Source organism: Leopardus geoffroyi, chromosome A2 (genome assembly GCF_018350155.1).
Source record: "Leopardus geoffroyi isolate Oge1 chromosome A2, O.geoffroyi_Oge1_pat1.0, whole genome shotgun sequence".
Lineage (NCBI taxonomy): Eukaryota > Metazoa > Chordata > Mammalia > Carnivora > Felidae > Leopardus > Leopardus geoffroyi.
This window is the reverse complement of record NC_059331.1, coordinates 127,558,550-127,579,578: the sequence shown is the minus strand read 5'-3', so window position 1 is coordinate 127,579,578 and position 21,029 is coordinate 127,558,550. Positions and strand designations below refer to the sequence as shown.

The window sequence follows — 21,029 nt, the reverse complement described above, 5'->3', positions numbered from 1 at the left end:
CCAGTTAGTTTTGTCACTAGCACAGTGCTTGGCACATAAACACTCACTGTGTACGGTGGAATAATTGATTACATTTGCTTGAGGGAAGACCAGGTTGGAATGACATGTTTCTGTATTTAAAAAGTGGTGATTTGAACAGTCTCAGGAGGGTGACAGTGCAAGGGGTAGGTGTCCTCATGGTAGAGGAGAGTAGGCAGAAGAGGTTAGGGATGTTCCAGAAAGGTAGTCAAAAAACCCCAAAATATCCACTGCCCTGGAGGGTGGAGATCATCTGGACAATGCTGAGAAAGATGGCCAGAGTTGGATTTGGGTGCCAGAGAGTCAGTACATGGATGAGAATTCCTTCCCAAGATCACAAGGGCAAAAAGACAAAATGGAAAACCAGGATTCGGATTCTTGAAGGATTCTCTAACTTATGCCAGAATCATAGCCTTCTTTGACACTTGACATCTTCAGTCAGTCTTTGTACAGAGTTGAAGGCTTCCACAGACACACAGATGAGATTATCACCCTCTCAGTCCCCTCTTGGGTCTGACCTGGCCATGCAGCCATTTATTGCTCAGTGGTGGCCCCTGCTGTTAATGAGAAAGATAGCACATCCAGAGTCCGACATTAACTCTGGTCATGTAACTAGCAGAATTTGGAGAAAACAGGAGAGGAGTCAGGGGGGATGTAAATGGACTGAGGAAATCCCCAAGGAGACCCCCAGTGTTCAGGGTGCCTTGTGAGTTGCTAGGGCAAGAGAAGAAGCTAAGCCTAAACATTTTGTGCTTAAAAATCTTCTATAAGCTTCTCAGGTTAATTGCTTCTCAGTGTAATTCACAGTGCCCCCTGAGAAATGCCATTGCAAACTTTTATTTGGAGCCTTTCAGAGCCATTAGATGACAAATATTTTTAAAGAGCCCCACTAACTCTTTAGGTTAACTTCTAGTAAATTTTAATTAGGGGTGGAGACACAGTATTTATGCTCGTTTACATCCCGAATAGGAATCAGAGTATAGATCCTTCCGTAAGAATCCTGCTGGGATGCACTCCTGTGTACACACATTTCTGGGCATGTGAGCACCTCTGGCATGTGTGTGCTATGTGTACAAAGTAAGGCAGTTACATGACATTTCTGGACAAAAACTGAATGTGAAGACAAGAAGAGAGAAAGCAAACTAACAATCAAATAAAAGTAGGGAGAGGGGGAGAGATGAGATTGCAGTTGATTATGGGTCTGGCAGCAGATGTTCTACACGAATCCAACTCGCTGCAGCCAGTCTGTTTCCATGGCAACAGAATCAGTAATTATTGAGCCCAGGCGCTCCCCCCTCCTTTCTTGCAACAAGGTGGAGGCTGATGAATATGAACTATCTCTAGCCCATCACCAGCTCTTTCTTTTTCTTCTTCTTCCTCTTTTTCTTTCTTTTTTTTAAAAGTTCTTTATAGGAAAAGTGGAGGTATTGAGGAATACCGAGAAGAGGAGCTATGTAATACATATTGATGAAAGAGCATAGGGCACTAAAATTGAAATGAAGCTATTATTTTTTCTCTTGTGATACTATAAGAGAAAAGCTCTTCCTAGAAAAGCCGATGATCTCCGAAGATGCTAAATAAATGAGCAGGAGTTTCCCTGAAATGGAGGCTCCCTTTGATTGGCTGATCTTTCTGCGATTCCTGCCAATCGGAGCACCCCTGGGCTCCAGCTCCATAAACATAAGCAAAGCTACATGCTTATTCTTCTGGACTCGAAGTGTGTAGCATTCAAAGGTGTGCGGCAGGTCTCCATTCACATGGCTCAACTGGAAACCTATTTCATGAACAAGCTTACTCAGGAACCATCTGGTATTCCAGCACATTGTTCTTCTAGGGGACGACTCTAAGTCATTTGGTGGCGGCTTAGCAGCAGTATTGTAGTTGGGAAAGATGGACTTACGGGAGCTTGGTGAGTAAACCTCAGTCTTACACATCTGTCCGCCGGTATTAGCAGCCTGAGCTAAAATGCAGCTTTGTCCTATTGTCTGCCGAGAAAACTATGAATTGGAACAAGCACATGGAAGAACAGGCGTTCTGGGGTTCCCGTGATGTGTGAGCTTCTGTATTCCAAAGCCTGCATGCATTGCTTGGGTATGATTGGATTTGTAGTTGACTGTGTATTATACTGGAACATTGGTCTGTCTAGTAAGGATAAGGATTAGTGTGAGGAGTGGAGTTTTGCTTTATCTCCCTAGGTATAGATCCAGTTCAAAAGAAGGTGTTTTTAAAACTAAATTAAGCGGAGTCAACCCTGTGCATTGCTGGGAAGAGAGAGAAAGGTGCAGGCACGGAACTGAGCGGTGAGCTGCTTGACCGTGTTACTGGTGTTTGCATTGTGAAGAGAGATGTTATTACAATGGTCTGTCAAACACTTCTTAAGACCCCCAACCACAAAAGGAAGCATCTCTTCTGCACGCACTGCTGATCTCAGCTTGGAAGTGTGCAACTGAGCTAGGTCATGCCCCTCACTTCTTTCATGAAACCAGTCTTTAAATCAAAATATGTTCTCTCGCTTTTTGAAAATTAATTTCAAAGATGAATTGAAGTGCAGACAGAGAGATTTTAGCTGTCAAAAACCATGCTTCGAAATGACTCTGTTTTGAATCCCTTTAAACCCCCGAAAACCAGAGAGGGTTTGCAAAGTTATATTCAAGGTTTGGCTCTTTGCCAGGGAAGGGATGCTCTGAGCTATTGCTTTGCTCCCTGGGGTTTAATTTTCTGACACTGGTGATGAAATTCTTGATTTCTTTGGGTAGAAGCAGGAAAAATAAGAAAGCAGTGCTGTAAACAGGCAATGGAGGGGCAGTATGGGGAGGGGGAAACTCTTTGCCTTTAGAGAGCCTTCTAGCTGCAAACTTAAAAAATATATGTAGCAAGACAGAACTCAAGCACAGTGTAGGATTCCAGAGGAACTATAATCTTTCTGAACATGGAGAGGAGAAGCATCGCTTTTGGCGTGGGTGCAGAGAGCGGAGGCTGAACTTGGGGTTTCCATCTCTGCCTGAGAACCTCTCCTCAGCGTCTCTGCTGGTTTTGAGGCTTCATCATTGTTACTTTGTTTTAAATGTAATTTCCTATCTTATGTGCCAGGAAAACAGGCATACCGCATGTCTTCTATTTACAGTTCACTTGGGTTCAAACAACAGAGAGGAAAAGAGGATAAATCATTATCATCTGGCTCAAAAATATATGCACATGAAATAGTTGAACATGGGAAATCTTATTGGCTTGTCCTTTATAACAATGTCCTTTTGACTGAAGAGAGTGTTACAGGTCTTCATGTGGCTGTAGAATGGAATTGGCTGTGTCCTAAATGTGATCTGTGATGAGCGAGTAAAGAAACAAAAGAGCTAGGAAGGTTTTGTCTCCAGAAGACCCAAAAGCAGGGCAAGGGTAGTTGGAAAAGACCTGCTCTTGTGACCTGATACCACAGGAGGAGATGGCCAAGTTTTCTCACTGTGGGTAACAGTCACAGCTAGGAGAAACCTGGTAACTTGACGAGGTCAAAGACCTGTTTGCTAGCTGAAGGCCCCTCTGGAATGTAGGCTGTCCTTTGATCCCAAGAGGCTCGAGATGGTGTACCAAATTGAGAATTCCACTTGATCGGAGGCAAGTGTGTGCACGTAAAGTCTCCCTATTACATGTCGTTCCTTGGCACACCTGGATGCATGTATAATTTTGAGCCAGTCTGGTTGCTAGTGGATGTGCATTAAGTGATGTCATTTCATTAGAATGGCCCTCTGTCCTCTTTTGGTCTCTTCTCTCCCAAAGTAGCGTCACTTACATGAGTGAGGTACTGGCACCTGTTGGCAAGAGTGAGAGAAGAAACAGCCTTTTATGGAGGCAGTAAAAATGTTTTGTTTTTTTTTTTTTAAACTAAGAGTAGTTATTAACCTATTTTTGGATCGTGGAAGTCCAAGAATTTGAAAGCTATGAAACTCTCCTCTTGCCCTAAGAAAATATATTAATGCATAATCACATAATACTCTGATGACAGCCCATTTCAGAGTCATGTAGGATCTTTGTCCTGGGTGAATAGCCAAGAATTTATTATACCCTCAAGTTTATTATCTCCTTTTTGAGAAGGGACCACTAAATCCTGCCACAGCCCTGTGCCAATCAACTGCTGACTTATGCAGTGGCTTCAGTAACTGGTGAGGTCCTGGGCATTCTAAGTTAGAATGGTTAAGGTTTAAATTAAGAAGTCTTGGAAATAATTCTAGATCTTGATTTTCTCACTTCTCAGCTTGCAGTGTTGGTGTAACTAGGATCACTGGGCTTGAAATGAACATGCTCTTTCAAATACCAGAATTAATACCAAATGCAGAATTAATTCTGCAGTCTTATACCTGTTCTGTTCACTCCTAAAGAAGAAAGCTTCTCTGTACTGCCTCTTTATGGCATTTGTAAGATGTAGGACATATTATAAACATAAATGTAAGGATAAGTAAAAATGAATTCCCTCAGATTTTCAAGTGACCGTCAGACTTGCCTCATACGTCAAAGTAAACATAAACATGTTAAATCCAATCCCTGAAATTCAGCACTGAGAGTTGGAAGGGTAGAATCCTTCATTTCTCCTCTCAAGTGGAATAAAATCAATCACAGCAGGAAAAGCTAACCTGCCTTGAGCATTTACTGTGTGCCAGACACTGTTCAATACAATTTATGTAGACGTAACAACTTGCTGAATCTTTACAACCACCCCAAAAGGATGCCTTTTATACCTATTTTCTAGATGAAGAAATGGACTCTCCAAAATATTGAGGAACTTGACCATGTTTACAAAGCTAGGAACTGGCAAGGGGTTTGGGTTTTCACACATGTTGATTTACTTGTTTTCTGCATCCATGGATGGAAGGAGTGTGAATGGACAGGGGAAGGAGGTCTCCTCGGCTGTCTGTGTAGTGGAACCAGGCCACACGGAATTGAATTCAACAATCATTGTGTTAATTAAAGTCGAATTAGAAAGGCATTTTATGGTGGTTGGGTGAGTTATATATAGTACCATTTAGGAAAAGATGTTTGAGTAAAACCTTGTCACCAAAATGTCCCATTTGTTTATCCCCTTGTGTTATTGTATGATGTGCTACCTTATTCTGAGGAGCGTTTATTTGACTAATGAGAACTAGGCCAGTTTCTACATGAGACCAACTCCTCCTGGGCCATCTGCAAGAGGTGGAAGGTCATCAGTTCTATGGCTGCCCTTTGCTCACATTTGCCAGGAATGATTTGCAATTGCCATAGCAACAGTGAGGGTTATGAAGGGTCAGGAACAACAGTGCGGCTGGTTTGGGGGGTGCATCAACCACAGTGGATGTGGGAATCACCAGGGCTACCATGTCTTCTGAAGACCTTGTGAATAGGCCGAGCTCAGAAAGAGATTTTAGGTAGGTCCAGAGGATATACATTGATGGAACAACTGGAAACTTAGAAGTTTAGGCCTGAAAATCTTTGAATGTGACATAGTTTTCAAACCAAGTCGCTCAGAGTTGGGGACATTGACAGGACTGGGGCAGTGTGGAACCAGGGTGGGAGGCGAGTGAGTCCTCCACTCCCACTTCAGAGCATCTCCATTTCTATCTGTTTTTTTTAAATGTTTATTTATTTTTGAGAGAGAGAGAGAGAGAGAGAGAGAGAGAGAGAGACAGAACGTGAGTGGGGAAGGGGTACAGACAAAGAGAGAGACACAGTATCCAAAGCAGGCTCCAGGCTCTCCAGCACAAAGCCCAATGTGGGGCTCAAACTCACAGACTGTGAGATCATGACCTGAGCTGAAGTCGGCTACTTAACCAACTGAGCCACCTAGGCGCCCTCCCCAAATTTTTTTTTATTATTATTATGTTTGTTTATTTTGAGAGAGAGAGAGAGAGAGAGGGAGGGAGGGACAGAGAGGGAGGGAGACACAGAATCCGAAGCAAGGCTCTAGGCTCTGAACTGTCAGCACAGAGCCCATCGCAGGGCTCAAACCCATGAGTGTGAGATGATGACCTGAGTTGAAGTCGGACACTCAACCAACTGAGCCACCCAGGCGCCCCTCCATTTCTATCTGTTTTACCAACCAGCATTTCCATGGAAGACTTACTAATTAAAATGAAGTGGAAGGAGTTAGGCCACGAGAAGGAAGAAGAAAAACTATTGATGTCCTAAAATATCCAGTTTGACATATACAGAAATAGCAGACCAGAGCATATAAGCAAGATCACATTGCTAGATGGAAAAGGAATCTGTAGGGGTCTTAGTAGCAGGTTTTAAAAACGGATTATTTGCTATGCATGCCTGATATTATGCACTTTCTACTATTAACACTAGGTATGTGAATGTGTAAAAGACAATTTCAATAGCTATTCAAAAAAATAATGCCCTACAGGGATAATATGGCAGATTTCTTTCTAGATCAGCACTGTCTAGTGGAAATATAATGCAAGTTATGTATGTAATTTCCATTTTTTTAGTAATCACATTTAAAAAGTAAAAAAAAAAGTGGGTCTACAAATTTTAATAATATATGTATTTAACCCAGTATGCCCAAAATATTTGAACATGCAACTACAAAATTATTAACAAAATATTTATATTCAGTTTTTTTATGTTAAGTCTTTGAAATCCAACATATAATTTATACTTACAGCACAACTCAGTTTGGATACTGAATTTTCACAGGAAATCTGTTTTTAGATTTCACAAAATGTATAGTTAAAAAAGTAGAGTCACATACCAAACTTGTTTAGAACATACATGAAAGTTTTTCAATAGCTGAAGCTAGCTAAAATTGAATAAACTTTGTAACTCAATTGTGCAGTCCTACTAGCCACGTATTTCAAGGTTTCTGTAGCCATGTGTGGTTAGTGATTATTCTGCTAGACAGTATAGTGCTGGATTCTCAAAGAACCCTCCCGATACAACAGGCCGGTGACTCCTCTCACTACCTCATCCTGCCATGGCACTGTCATCTCTCTTACCTCCATGAAGTACCTGCAAGACTTGTTGCTCAGGCAACAGAGAGAGGCACAGAACATTAGCATTCCCAAACTCGTTTACTTTTGCCCTTAACCATTGTACATAGAAAACTCAACATGTAGCTAAATCTTGGTTTTTCCATTTCTCTGTTAGGCAAGAGGGAATTAAAAGGTGTGCCATTTCCTATCGCGGAAAGTCAGCATCCACCTTCTATGGCATTTTTCTGTCCCCAGATATTGTGGCCTTACCATTCACTGTACTTTGGGCCCCCACCTTCAACTCAGTATGTTCAGAAGACACGAGTTTAGTTTTAATAATAAGCTACGCAAACCTTGATTGAGAAGATAACTCTGCTGCAAACATTATTCTTTATGAAGACAAGTGTAAATTGAGGGTAAGGGATGATTTAATTGCTGTCATCTTATTCAATTCTCCAAATGTTGTTTAGTTGGAAAATATTGACTAAGTAGTTCTTACAGTTAATTTGGTCTTAAAACCCTTACCTTCAACATCATATGCTATTCTATTTATCCACTCCCCAAGGTTGTTTTTTCTTTTCTTTTAATGTAAAACCAATTATGGGAATGTAATCAACCTTTTAAGTAAACTAGATCAAAATCATGCTGCAAAGCCTTCTTAGAGGCATCTGGTCCCAGCCTCCTAGAGATGTCCTGACATTGATAATTTCAGCCAAATCTGCAAGTAGAAGTGATAAAGCTCCCTCTAGGCCTGGTCTTCTTGTTGAGGTTTTGGTTTTTTTTTTTTGTTTTTTTTTTTTTAATGTTTATTTATGTTTGAGGGACAGAGACAGAGGATGGGCTAGGGAGGGGCAGAAAGAGGGAAACAGAGGATCCTAAGTGGGCTCTGCGCTAACAGCAGAGAGCCCGATGTGGGGCTTGAACTCACAAACTGCAAGATCATAACCTGAGCCAAAATCGGATGCTTAACCAACTGAGCCACCCAGATGCCCCTAAGCTTGGTCCTCTTAAACATTCAGTTAATAAAGAGGTCTTTTAGAAATCTCACAAAACATTGAGAAAGGTGGGGAAAATCCATGTAGTTCAATATGATCTCTAATGTCAGTGATGCCTCCTGGCCCAACTATACTTGTTTCCTGCGTGTTGGACAGAATGCCCAAGGAGGATGCCTTGTGCACATATGTACTCAACAAATATGTGTTGGATTAAATTGTGTGGCCCCTTTACAACTTCTTTCTCTTCATGGCAGGACTTTATCATCTTTGCTGAGGCAACACTGACAGACCAAGTAGATTAAACCACAGGCAGGGTTGAATCCAAGAGCGAGATGACTTGTTTTGTGAATCTGCTGATGTTTGGCCAAGCAAAAGACTGTCACGAGTGGAAAGACGTGCTGTGGGATTTCAGTGAGCACAGAGACGCTGGGAAATAGCTTTATATTGCATTGGTGAAATCAGCATTACAGTAATTGTCTTTGCATTACCACAGGATTTTGAAGTCCACTAATTTGCTAGCTAATTTAAATCTATGATATTCTAGAAATTCAGGACTAGAAAAGTACTTGTATAGATGACAGAGCAGTAATCTAGAATCTAAGACTTTGAATTATCGTGTATAGTTTAGCAACTAAATTTTATAAGTAATTTAACCTTTATGCTCCACAGCACCTACACATGGGTAAAGACAAGTTTAGACCTGGTGATTTCCAAGATCAAGCTTCCAAACAATCTATTCTCTAGGGCCCATATTTCATTGATCATATCAGTCTTTCCCACTGTACCCAGATGGAGCCTCAGAATCCTTCTTAACACAGCACTAAGTCAGCCACTACCAAGCAGTCAGAATTGGCTTACAGCTGAAACTGATTTTTCATCCCTCTCCTATGTCCTTTTCTCAGCTCTGCATTGTGCAAGACTTTGAAAAGGAACATACAGGGAATTATCAGTATGCAGGGTTTCGGGGATAATGGAACGACAGTTCTTTACTCATCTTCTTGCTCAGCTGTTCCATGGAGGTGTTGCCATCTGACAAGGAGGGCTGCAGCCTGGCACTTTGGGAGCTCACTTTTCCTTTCCTTTGAGCTATAAGTGATGAGAGACCTGTCAAGGAGAGCAGTTCACTGGCATCATTCCCAGACCTGGAAGCATAATGAAATAAAGTTTCATTCTGACTTGGTTGGAATTTTTATGGCTGAACATTTGAGATAGCATCTGGGGCAGTTCTAACATCCACTTGCCTGGTTGGAATGAAGCACCCATCAGCTAATGGACTCAGGCCTTCATACTGGCAGCCCATACTGATAGACTTGCCCTTTGGGCAAATCGTTTCTAAGTAGAGCCAGCCAGGCCACAGGTCCCAGCAGCTGAGATGGAGCTCACTTAATGTCTAACGGACCAACAATGTACAATATGCATTACAGAAGCTTTATCATATACAAAGAGTGATATCAAAGCAAGAACTGGTCTGAAAGCTACCAACACTGCTACTGCACATAGATCTAGACTACTTAATATTAAGGGTTTAATCCAAGGCTTGGGCTCTGGGGATGTTATGTTGGTACGGTCCATTGGCACTCTTTCTAGTGCTCACACCCTTCCAGCTTTAGAGAACAGTTGGGGTCAATGGGAAAAAGTCCTCATTGTGGATTCCATAAGCCAGGCTCAAACATCTCTGCAGAGTAGACCCAAGAAGCTTTGTAAAAACCACCTTATGGGAGATCCTTCTCTCTTCCCTTAAAATTTCTTAAGGACTAGGTAGATGACTACTTAACCTCTCTGAAGCTTAGTTTCCTCATCTGTAAAAATGGAAGGGGCTTTTTTTAACAAGGCTGTGGATGAATGAAAATTAAACTATGGTGTCTGCATAAGTGATTAGTGCACCATAATGCACTATGCAAGGAGAAAATAGTATGATTATGTTCCTTGGGTAGAAGCCATTTACTTTTTGTATCTTGCAGAATGTCTAGCTCAGCTCTTTGGCTGTGGAAGAATCTCTAATTGGGCAACCAGAGTGCTAGGAGGGCACCTGCTGTCTGCTCTCAGATTACTCTCCTGGATCCTCAGAGACTACCCCAGCCCTGCTGGCACTGGAGGCCACCCAGAGAGTACAGACCACTGCCCTTAGAACAAAGCCTGAGCTTAGTCACTAATAAGATTTAGATCTTGCCATATTACCTTTCCAATCTTTATAATCCTTTTTTGTCATGTACAAAATATAGATAATATCTACCCCATCATATACATAAAAATGTTTAGAGAACAAAAAAATTAACATATCCCATATGCTCTGTGGATTGTGCATAAGGTAATACATAAGGTATTACTATTATTATTTCAAATCTAATATCTCTTAACAATTCAACCTTGTTTATAGAGGAAGAATCATTGGAAACATGTTTCTGGAGCCAGAGTCCCAGAAGCTCCAGGATAGTGATGTATGTTTTCCTGATTTTGGAAGCCAGTCAAGTTCAAACGATATTGTGCTTCTTGGCAGGTCCCTTGTGGCATTCAGGAAGGCTGTGACCTGTCATAGATAAATGGTGGCTTTTACATTTGTTAAGTCAAGATGTTCTTGGTTTCTGCATATGGCCCACAAATCTTTCTGGATTTCCGGGTTTTAGCCATCCTGCCCCAACTCTGTCCTTCTTCTTCATGAAGACATAATAAAGCATTGGAAAACATGCTTGGTTTTGGTTCATCCATATGGAGGTTCCTAGCCACTTCTTGGTAGCTTTATTCTCTGCCTCCTCCCCCATAGCCACGCACTTTACACCCTTGGATTATGTATTCTGTCAAAAAGAAGAAAGGGTGATGTCTTCCTTTGTTGCATCTGGTTATCTATTTACTATAAACCAATCACTTCCCAGATCTTAAAGAAACTGGAGTCCAGGGATGGCAAATAGATTCCATCTGGTGACAACTTAGGTACTTGAGTGGTGGCAGCGTGGGGCCCTCATCTGGGGCCAGGGGGCCCTTGGGTGGGGAGGGAAGGGTGACAGGGTACAGTTACCTTATTACAAGTGAAGAGAGTAAGGCTTAGAGAAATTAGTCGACTTGTTAATATGTCTGTTAACAAGGGACAACATTTATATTTCCTTGCTCTCTCAATTTAGTCAACAACCACTATTTGTCCAATGCCTGTGTATCAGTTCTAGGCCTTGATATTATCTATGAACATAAATAATCTGTAAACATTAATGGATTAACCTGCATGGAAGCTTATTTTTCATGCAATCATTAGCCTCAAAGTTGCCTAGAATATTGAGGCTATGATAATAAAATTCCCAACAAACTAGTTATTTATACAAGTTGACCTTTGAACAATGCAGGTTTGAATCCACTTATAAGTGGATTTTTTATAATACAGTACTATAAATGTATTTTCTCTTCCTTGTGATTTCCTTAATAACATTTTCTTTCCTCCAGCTTATTTATTGTAAGAATACAGTATATAACACATATAATGTATGAAATATGTGTTAATTGACTATGTTATCAGTAAGGCTATTAGTAGTTAAGTTTTGTGGGGAGTCAAAATTATATGCAGGTTTTCAACCAGGTTGACGCCTCTAACCCCCACATTGTTCAAGGGTCAACTGTATTCACTCATTTGTGCGTTCCCTTATGCGTTCATTTTCCTGCCCATTTACGTAAAGAATAAATCCCCACTTTTCAAAACTTGGACTTTTGTAAGACTTCTTTGAAAACAACTTGAAAGTAACTGATAAAAAACAAATTGGCCAGTAACTGTCCTTGATTTTTGCCTTTGTTCCCCTTGATCTGCTACTTTATATGGCCTTGCTGGCACAGAGGTGAAAATGAACAATGAAGAAAAATTGAACCCTAAAAGCAAACTCAAGAGCCGTACACTATCCTACTTTGCAAAGCAACCTAGAAGATGAAACGTAGGTGAACTGAAAATTTTCCATTTAACCAAAGGTTTCTGAACTGTTAGAATTGTCAAGGGAGAGAGAATTGGCAATTATGGAGAGCTGCTGTAATTTCATGTCACCTGGGGAGAGGTGGTGCTGTAAGAAGCAGTGGGTGAGAAAATGTCTTAGTCCTCTGAGCACCGTAGTAACAATAAGCATAATAATTTGTGTAGCACCGTCTGTCTCTCCCATCCCTGGTGTAGTTGTATGGACTCACCCTCGGTCACCTGCTTCAAGGCCAGAGCAATGTCAGAATCACTTGTCTGATGGTTATGAGAATTGTGCCTTCTATGCACGAGGCACTTTACACATGCATAGGTTCTTTTAATGGAATTTTCCAAACCTTTTTTTTGTAATCGTTATTCTTAACGTAGATATTATTTTGAAATTACTACTTGCAGTGGTCCATCAAGGTACAATTTTTTCCTGGTTTTATTGCAAAATAATTGACGTACATCACCGTGTAAGTTTACGGAGTACAGCATGATGGTTTGGTTTACATATATTGTGAAATGATTGCCACGATAGATTTAGTTAACATCCATTATCTCATAGATACAATAAAAATAAAAGAAAAAAATTCTCATCGGATGAGAACACTTACGATTGACTTTCTTGACTCTCCTATACACTGCACAGCAGGTTACTTGTGTCATCATGTTGTGCATCACACACTAGTATTGATTTATCTTGTGACTAGAAGTTTGTACCTCATACCACCTTCCTCCAGTTCCCCTTCCTTCCAACCCCCACCTCTGGTAACCACTAACCCGATCTCTCTCTCTCTTTTTTTTTAATGAGTTTGGTATTTTGTTGTTGTTTATTTGTTTAGATTCCAGATATAAGTAAGATCATACACTATGTGTGTCTGTCTACCTTAGGTCACTTAGCATAATGGCTTAAAGGTCCATCCATGTCACAAATGATAAGATTTCCTCATTTTTTTATGGCTGAATAATATTAATTGTACATATATATCATCCCTTCTTAGGATACAAGTTTTTATCAAAGAGTGCATCCCCCAGCCTCACAGGACAGAAAACAGGATTCAGGGAGGCTTTAATGCCAATTATCAGTCTCCGTCCTTTTTCCTAACACATTTCCTTACAGCATTCAGAGCAATGTTAAAAGGCATTGTATCCCCTTTTACAGATAAGGAAACAGATGTGAAGAAGTTAGCTTATTATCCTTCCAGTAAGTGGTAGAGTGGAATTCAAATCCAGGTCTGTCTGATTCACAAGCCCATGTTCCTTCTACTGACGTCTAATACTTTCATTTCGGTCTTACCACCTGTATATTGATTTATAACCAATGCATTAGAAAAGTAGTCTTCATTGTGGGGTGCTCACTCCCCTAAGGGGCATGAAGACTCTTCAAGGGAAAGGCAGGTGTGACTAGTTTTAAGGTAATCCATTTCCATATTCTCAGTTTCCACATGTACCTTAAAACAGACCATCTTGAGATGGCACCTGTGACCCTCCCAGCATCCTGCTCCCTCTTGATGAAAGAAAGGCCTCCTTTCGCCTCCATTAGGTCCTACAATGGTGTGTGGCCCAAAGCGTGGAAACCTTCTCTGAGAGCCAGAGACATGTGTCAGTTCCCTTAAATAAAGATCCATAAAATGGGTTCCCATCTCAATAAGAGATGGAGTCCCAATAAAATCTTTTTCTTTGGGCTTAATAATCATCAACATTTGTAATATGTTTATTCTAATTAGTTTATATTAATAATTGTACTGTTAAACTCAATGCGGAAGAATATTTTTATTATAGCCCTCTGTTCACAGAGAATATATTTTAAATTAAATTTTGGTATATATATGTTTTTCTTTCAGAGAAGTATAGTAGTATGATTAAGAGTTGAATTTTAAGCATAACATTCTATCATGATAAAATTGTATGAGTAGAATTGAGATAGAATGGGAAAAATGGAGGGGGAGGTGCCTGGGTGGCTCAGACGGTCGAGCTTGTGACTTCGGCTCAGGTCATGATCTCGCAATCCTGGATTCGAGCCCTGCATCAGACTCTGTGCTGACAGCTCAGAGCCTGGAGTCTGCTTTGGATTCTGTGTCTCCCTCTCTCTCTGCCTCTCCCCTGTGCGCATGCTGTCTCTCAAAAAATAAAATAAAACATTAAAAAAAAAAAAGAATGGGAAAAGTGAGAAGTGGTATGGGAATTTGAGTTCTAAGACAGAGGGTGGCAGTGACCCATGGGCCACATCCAGTCTGCTGCCCATTCTTGTATATAAAATGTACTGCAGCACAGCCACGTCTATTCATCTACGTATTGTTTAGGACTGCTTTCGTGCTCCAGTGGCATTGTTGAGTAGCTATGACAGATACTGCTTGGAAAGCTTAAAATAGTATTTGGCCTTTTACATAGAAAGTTTGAGGACCTGTTATTAAAGGAGAAAAATGATGTAAAATCTCCAACTATAAAGAAGAGTTTTTTCATGTATGTTTAAGTGAGTAATTATGGGTATAAAGTCCCTGATGTATGTATATCCAAGGATACATTTAAAAGAGTGATGTAACGGTTTTATTTTTTTACAACAATATTTTAATACACTGAAAATTATATTCTTTGCAGCTATTTCAATTGTGATAAAAAAAAGTCCAGCCATCAACTTAAAAATGTGTACATAGAGGGGGGTACATAGATTTTTTCAAAACAGAGAATTAAGAGACCACTGCCCTTAAAGACAGGATCAAGGGTGTGACTTTCCATAATTTAAGGCTATCGTATGATGGATGGGAGCTTGTCTTTTTTTATATGGAGCAAATCGAGCCCCATGTGAATACCTCAGCCTTCACTCCAGCTGATCTTCCACAACCTTGATGGGTACCTGATGGAAATGTTGGAGTTTAACAGGATGATGTCAAAGAGCAGTCTCTTAAATGTCTGGGCTGTCTTAAAGATCAGAAAAATCCTTTGCAAGTCCCTGTGTTGGCCCTTCTATTGGCCAACTAGGAGGAAGAAAGAACAGCAATGCCATTCCAGGAGGTAGAGGCTGGGCTTTTTAGGATGTACCTGTAGAATTGATGAGAGCCTATGCTATCCTCCAGCCACACTGATGGTGGATTGCACCACACAGATGGATGTTTAAACCCGCTTAGCAACCTTGATGCATGCTTTGGGTTGAATTCCGTCTTCCTCCAGAAATGAGATACTGGTCTTAATCATAAATACTTCAGGCTATGACCTTGTTTGGAGATTGGGTCTTTACAGTGGTAATCACATTAAAGTGAAGTCATTAGAATAGGCTCTAATCTGTTTGTGTCCCTATAAAAAGAAGAAATTTGGACCCACGGAAAGACATACTTTAAGAAAATGAAAAGGCACAGGGTGACTCAGTCAGTTAAGCATCCAGCTTCAATTCAGGTCACAATCTCGCAGTTTGTGGGTTCCAGCCCCACGTCAGGCTCTGTACTGACAGCTTGGAGCCTGGAGCCTGCTTTGGATTCTGTGTGTGTCTCTCTCTCTCTGCTCCTCCCCCACTCACTCTCTGTCTCTCTCTCTCAAAAATAAATAAACATTAAAAATTAAAAAAATAATAAAAGACATAGGGAGAAGACAGATACCTACAGGCCAAAGCTAAAGGACTGGGACAAATCCCCCCCTCACAGCCCTCAGGAGGAGCCAACCCTGTAGACATTTTGGTTTCATACTTCTGACCTCCAACACTAGGAGGCAGTAAGTTTCTGTTGTTTAAGCTGGACCCAGGCTGTGGTACCATATACTCAAAAGCATAGCTTCTCTTAACGGACTTTCCAAAGCTCAGTGATTTTTATGTTTAGCTATGTTTTGAAATTATTACATGACATGGTCCATCAGAACACAACTACTTTTTTTTTTCAGGATGCATCTAAAGACCGAGAACTGGAACCAGGGAGACTTTGATCCTGGCCCCTAGTCTCCTTCCTTCCCCTTAGAGCAGTTCAGCAGAGCAGTTAAGATCAAAAGCTCTGGAGCCAGAGCTCTTAGGTTTAAATTTTACTAGCTATGTGACTTTGGGGCCTGTATGGCCTCACTTGTTAAATGGAAGAATAACAGCACCTGCCTTGTAAGGTTATTGTGGGACCTACTGAGTTAATAACATATAAAACTCAGTGCTTGGTGCATAGTAATTGTTCAACAATAAAATATTCATTGTATTATTGGAGGACCAAAAAGAACAGCCTCTGCCTAAGATCTACCCATACCCATGAATCACCTAGCAAGTACTACCCACATGTTCCCCTAAAATTCTTAAATCCTTGTTTGTGAAATTGCCATATAAATGTTAGAAGGGTTTTTTATTTTAATTCTCAGATTGTCTTTTCTCTTGTGTTATCCTGTCTTATTCTTACAAAGTCTCATATTTGAGAATAGCTAGCATGCTTTATTAATCCTTTAAAAAGTATCTGCTCCAGTACCAGTTGGCAGTTAGATTTCATCAGTCACTCGAGATTATGGATTAACTCACTGATCTTTTTACCCTTCGAGCTAATTAGCCTTTGGACAAATACAGCTAGTCACAGAAGCCAAACACAGCTGACCAAACACATTTCAAAGAGTAAATTTGGTGGGTAAATAATGCCAAGCTTAGATCTCTCAGTAATATTGCTTTTCTGACTCATTGGAATCTCGATGATCTTTCCTTCTGAGCCAGAGTTGGAAGTGAGGTGTTTACAACCCTTCGAAGCAAAAGAGAAAATGTGACTAATTAAACCGGCTATCTCCTCCCTACTTAACCCCCCACCACCACCATTTAAGATGATTCTTTCTCTGATGTTCTCTAATAACTGGCCCAGTTTGACTTTAAATGACTTAAGCATATCCTTTGGGACCCTTGTTTAACGACAAGGGAGACTTTCCTAGATCCCCAGCTGAAATGTAATTTTGCTTACTTTAATTATCACTACCTGCCAAGACTTTGTCACACCTCCTTAAATCACCTTAAACAGTTCATGCCTCACCTTGGTGCTAAGGCCTGTTAAGTACTTGTAGATAATTATCATATCCTCTTAGGCAATGTTTGGTGAAACTCAGTATTTTTAGACCTTTCATTTTTTGCTAAATAAGACCTCTCCAAGTAGTCTCCTGTTAGTTGAAATTATTCTTACACTGTAATAGGCACAACCTCACCAATGAATTGTAAGGGAATTGCAGGGGGAGTCTTTCCCTGGGGCCAACCATCCCCTTGGTATGGGCAGCTGGATTGGTATGCCTATCCTGGTGTCCCGCTCTATTGGGCAGGCTCCTGGTCTCCTCTAATGTCTCCTTGCATGGGCAGTCTTATGCTGTGCATCCATGATCTTCTGAGTGATCACTGCTTCTTCCCCATGCCACAGGGCAGATTTCTGGAGGAAAAGGGATTCCAGATTGAGTGTCAGTTCTGACATTGCACAACCACATACCTGCTCATTAGGGTTTCATTTTCATTCATGCATTCAAGAAAACAGAAAACAGGAAATGGTTTAGCTCTTCTTTCAGAAGAGTAGAAGTGTAGTTGTTTTGCATTGTCATCAATATCCATTGACAAAAAACATTTGTGACGTGAATACTAAATGCCTAGCACTGTGCTTTGGTAAATAGGAAGAATCCAAAGAGACTATAATCTAAACTTTGCTCTCAGGGATCTTAGAAAACAGTGAAAAGCTTATAAGACAGTAAACAATATTGAATAGCATTATCTGGTTAATAACAGAATTGTAAGCTTCAAGTGAACCAAGTCCTAGGCCACTATTCTGTAACTAGTTCGTTTGAAAAAATATCCCATGGTGAAGAGCACCATATGTTACACTTGCGTGGGCTTTCCCAAACCAAGATATCGTGTCTGATACCAAGTGGCATCTGTCTAAATGAATTATGATAATACGAGTTTATTATACAGAATTAACTGTATATGTATTTGAAAAGCAAAAATGACCAAGAAACATTTCTCAGTGAACAAAGAAGGTAGTAGGATACACAGAATATGATCCATGGGGTGTGTGTGTGCACTTGTATGTTTTGAGTGTCTGAATAGATTTGTGTGTGTTTGCATATATGTGGGAAAATGAATAATAAATTAATACAACAATGGGTAACTCTGGAAAATGAGGCTGGGGAACCCAGAAAGAGGACCATTATTTTTAATATGATATTCTCCTATAACTATTTTTACTGAAAATTTTATATTCATATTTATCTATTTTTAAATAATTTTTTAAGTTTATTTTTATTTATTTTGAGAAGGAAAGATAGAGAGCAAGTGGGGGATGGTTGGAGGGAGAGGGAGGCAGAATCCCAAGCAGGCTTCTTGCTGTCAGTGCAGAACCCAACACGTGGCTCTAACTCTCGAACTGAGAGACCATGACCCGAGCCAAAATTAAGAGTTAGTCACCTAGCCAACTGAGCCACCCAGGCGCCCCTATATTTATCTATTTTTAATTTAACCATGATAATGGATTCTTAAAATATATTGATAAAATATTAATAAAAATTAAAATGCCATACAATATTATAACATAGGAAAGTGTGTATGTTCTTGACTTTAGTTATTGGAGAAAAACAGTTTAGAATTTGTTTCGTAAATACTAAGAGCATTGATTCTCATCCTGTGGTGATTCTTACCTGTTGATTCTTTTAAAATTGAAACACCCAGCCCCAGAACTACCCCAATTTTATAAAACAGAATTTCAAGTGAGGTTTAGTTAAGTGTACTTAAAAACAACACACACACACCTTGCCACCACCACTTCCCTAGGTGGTTCTGATGCCCCAAGTTGAAGTACAGAACTAGAGAGGAAATGAAAGATGACAAAAACTATCCATTGTGCCCATGAACATACTAGGTTACACCTGTGAAAAGATAATAATTTTAAATTGGATTGAAAAACAATATACAATCATGTTCTACTCACCAAATAACAACCCAAGTAAACGATAGAAAAAAATTTAAAATGAGAAATGTAACACACAAATGGGGGAGAAAAAGAAAATAGGAATGGCAATATAAACATCATAGAAGAAATTAAGCCAAAAAACTTTATATGGGAAGGAGAATCATTTCATAGATAAAGCATCCAAACTGAAAGACAATGAGAGCAGTCATGAATCTTTATTCACAACATATCAGTATCACCAAAATAAGAAGAAAGAACTAGAAATACAAGAAGAAATGGACAAAAATACAGCTTTGAGAAAACATCATTGAATTATTTTTCTATTTCAAATGAAACCTATAAAATGTTTTAATAATATAATTAATAAGTGTTAACCAATAGGTACATATTGAATTGGCATCTTCCGCTGAAAGTATGCCTTCTTTTCCAAGTACCCATGGAACTTTAAAATAAATGTGTCACTTACATGACCAAAAGTCCTTAATACATTCTTAAAGGAACAGTCTTATAAATAACTACTGAATCAAAGAGAAAATCAAAACTACTGTTAGAGACTATTTAGAAAATGATGACCATGAAAATATGGCATGACAAAACTTACAAGATACAGGCAAAGCTGTCTTCAAATGGAAGACCTCTAAAAATCATTATTTTACAAGTGTTATTTTATAGAAAGAAGAAAAAATGAAGGAAGGATTTAAATTAAGTTAGAAAATAAAAATAAAGGAGCACCTGGATGGCCCCAGCAATTGAATCTGACTCTTGATTTTGGCTCACGTCATGATCTCACAGTTCGTAAGTTCAAGCCCTGCATCAGGCTCTGAGTTAACAATGCAGAGCCTGCTTTGGGATTATTTGTCTCCCTCTCTCTCTTCCCCTTCCCCATCTGCTCTTTCTTTCTCAAAAATAAATAAGTAAACATTAAAAAAAGAAAGAAAATAAAAATCAAAGAACAAATAAGGCAAGAGGAAAGGTATAATAAAAATAATAAACTAAGAAACAGAAAAATAATGGAATCTTAAAGTGAATCCAAGAACTACTTCTATTAAATAACTAATAACCATTGTCAATTTTGTCAAAGAAAATATGAAGGAAGCATGAATTAATAAATTTATAATTGAAAATGATATTAAAATAGGCATAGAGATGACTAAAATATTATTGATGAATTTGATGGGTGGCAATATGTCAATATACTGGAAAAGCTCAGTATGTACCCACACACACAGACATGCACAAACAAAATAATTATAAGCCACTATGTATGCATATTTGGGAAATAATATACAGATTGCTAGCAAAGCAAATTCTATTACTTTGTTGGTTGAGATATATATTTGTGTGATCTTCCTGAAAATTGCAATGTGTATTGAGAACTTAAAATTTTATATGATCCTTGACCCTCTTATTCTAAATCAAGTAGTTTATCATAAGGAAATCAGAAATGTGGAAAAAATTTCTTTAATAGGAGACAGTTTAAGAAGACTAATATCATGGGAGTATGCTGATATTACTGTTTGTGTGGGAAAATGCAAATATAGAATGATTTCATCTAGAAAAAAACATGTAATTATGAACTGAAATAATTCTAGAAGACTGCACTACAATGTTAATAACACTCATCTTTTGAGTGTAGGGTTTACAGGTGATCTTTATCTTCTATGTATTTTGGGGTACTTTCATTCTTCAATGAGACTGCAATATTTTGTAATTAGACCATAAAATTACTAAATTAAAAGGATAAATTTTAATATAAAATCATAGGAAAACATTTAATAGGAAAAGCACATACAAAAAGCATGATGTTCATAGCCTATCAAGACTGAGAATGCCACAAAACCCTCAATGTTCAGTGAGTAGTTAGTATACTTTTCCATTGCCTGGAAGAGGTTATGTATGAGAGGTGGAGGGAGAAGGTACTAGTGAGGACATGTTCTTCCAAAACCTGAGGTCTTTGGTATCACCAGTGATAGTGAGGGTGCGCTTAGCACCCTCCCTTTACCAGATACATAAAGTTTGGTCAACACTCCCCCTAGTGGCAATTTAACAAATCTCCTAAAATAACTTGCCCAAAGAGCCAGGGCTGAAAACTGATGTCAGCCTCAGTTAATTGAGGCACTTGTTAATGAAACGTAATGCTGGGCTCCACCTCAAGAGTATGGCTCAGAAATATGTATTCCTTTTGTTAACAAGCAGCCTGGTTGATTAAGATATTCAAGCGTGGAATCTATTGACCTAGATCATATATTCCTGAATGTTGTAGAAAAGAGAGGCA

General features: G+C 39.4%; 1 protein-coding gene across 13 annotated transcripts in view; it reads left to right on the top strand.

Moving 5' to 3' along the window:
• The window catches only part of ELMO1 (engulfment and cell motility 1), a 734,972-nt gene that overhangs the window by 596,105 nt on the left and 117,838 nt on the right, over nucleotides 1–21,029 (top strand). Inside the window, exon 1 of one of the 13 annotated variants that reach the window (XM_045495334.1) lies at nucleotides 1,642–1,927. The exons of the other annotated variants lie outside the window; for them this stretch is intronic. The gene's annotated coding sequence lies outside the window, so the exon portion shown is untranslated. Of the gene's footprint in view, nucleotides 1–1,641; nucleotides 1,928–21,029 lie in introns of those variants that run through there. 13 annotated transcript variants of the gene reach the window in all.